The sequence below is a fragment of the Triticum dicoccoides genome, chromosome 2A (assembly GCF_002162155.2).
Source record: "Triticum dicoccoides isolate Atlit2015 ecotype Zavitan chromosome 2A, WEW_v2.0, whole genome shotgun sequence".
NCBI classification, from domain to species: domain Eukaryota; kingdom Viridiplantae; phylum Streptophyta; class Magnoliopsida; order Poales; family Poaceae; genus Triticum; species Triticum dicoccoides.
In genome coordinates, this window is record NC_041382.1 from 643122700 (window position 1) to 643124297 (window position 1598).

The following is a 1598-nucleotide window of genomic DNA, read 5'->3' on the forward strand; positions in this document are numbered from 1 at the left end:
ACTCTCTTCGTCTCATAATATAAGACATTATTACGTCTAATATACTCACAGATGTAATAATGTCTTATATTCTGGGACAAAGAGAGTAGCTAATTGCACGTGCGTTGCAACATGGTCATACATATTCTAGTGGTTAAACACCATCATGTGTGATATATACTTTACACCACCATATTCTAGATTTTGGTAAGATTTGATTTTATTTGAGTATGGGTAGGGGAAGGCAAGATTGTTTTGATTTAGTTGAGGTTTTGGTAATATTTGATTTGATTTGGATATATTTATTATAGGGCGGAGGCAAGCAAAGTTTTGATTTAGTTGAGATTCTGGTAGGATTTGATTTGATTTGATTGGGTTAATGCAGGACATGGTTTTAGTAAGATTTTATTGAGTTAATGTTGGACATGGTTTCCAGGAGGACAAAGAAAGGTTAGTACCGATTTGGTTTAGATTAGGGCATGGAGAGGAAAAAGACAGGGTATAGGGAACGGATGAGGAGAATGTACCAGCTCTACTTGTAGAGAGTAGCTAATTGTCTGTTTGTTGCAACGGCACATACATATCTAATGGTTCAACATCAATATGTCGGACGTATATCTTATACCCACATATTCTAGATTTTGATAAGATTTGATATGATTTGAATATGGGTAGGAGAGGGAAAGGAAAGTTTTGATTTAGTTGAGCTTTGGATTTGATTTGGGTAGGGGTAAGGGAACGCAAGGAATGTTTAGTTTAGTTGAGGTTTTGGTAAGATTTGATTTTATTTGATTTGGGTATGAGTTGTGAAACGCAAGAAATGTTTCGAGTGATGTTTTACTAAAATTTAATTTGATTGAATTAATGCATTGAAAGGAGAGATAGCGTACAGGAGAAGAAAATCAAACAAAACAGGGGAGGGTTCACTTCGCCTCATGTTGGAAGCTACTATGGAGGAACTAGGCTCCCCTCAACAACAAAGTGTTCCTCTGGCTCGCCTACCTCGACAGTTGCTAGACTGCGGAGCGGCGTGTGTGCTCTATCGCGCTCTATTCCACGGCTCCACTTCGCCCCCATGCTGGAAGCTACTATGGAGGAGTTGGGCTCCCCTCAACAACAAACTGTTCCTCTGGCTCGCCTACCTCGATAGATGCTGGACCGCGGAGCGGCGTGTTCGCCATGGCTTATCTAACGACCCCGCTTGCATCCTCTGCGACCAAGAGGCCGAGTCCATCGATCACCTGCTAGTGGGCTGCGTGTTCTCCCGCATCATTTGGCACGAAATTCTCTCCTGGTGTCGCCCTATCGCCCCACCGTTGGACGACTCCACAAGCTTCTTCGCCTGGTGGTCCGAGGCGGCTGCGGCATCCCCTGGCTGCTTGAGAAAGGGGCTCAACTCCATCATCGTGGTGTCTGCCTGTGCCATTTGGAAGCATCACAATGCGGCTATCTTCAACGGCCAATGCCCCTCCACGGGAGATCTAACCAAGGCCATCAAGGACGATGCCCGGCTATGGGCCAAGGCGGGCGCCACGGGACTAACTAGTATTATTCCTGTAACCTAGGATATATGTGTTGAGGCTGAGCATCCTCCTCCCCCTGCTCACTTTGCACCATCA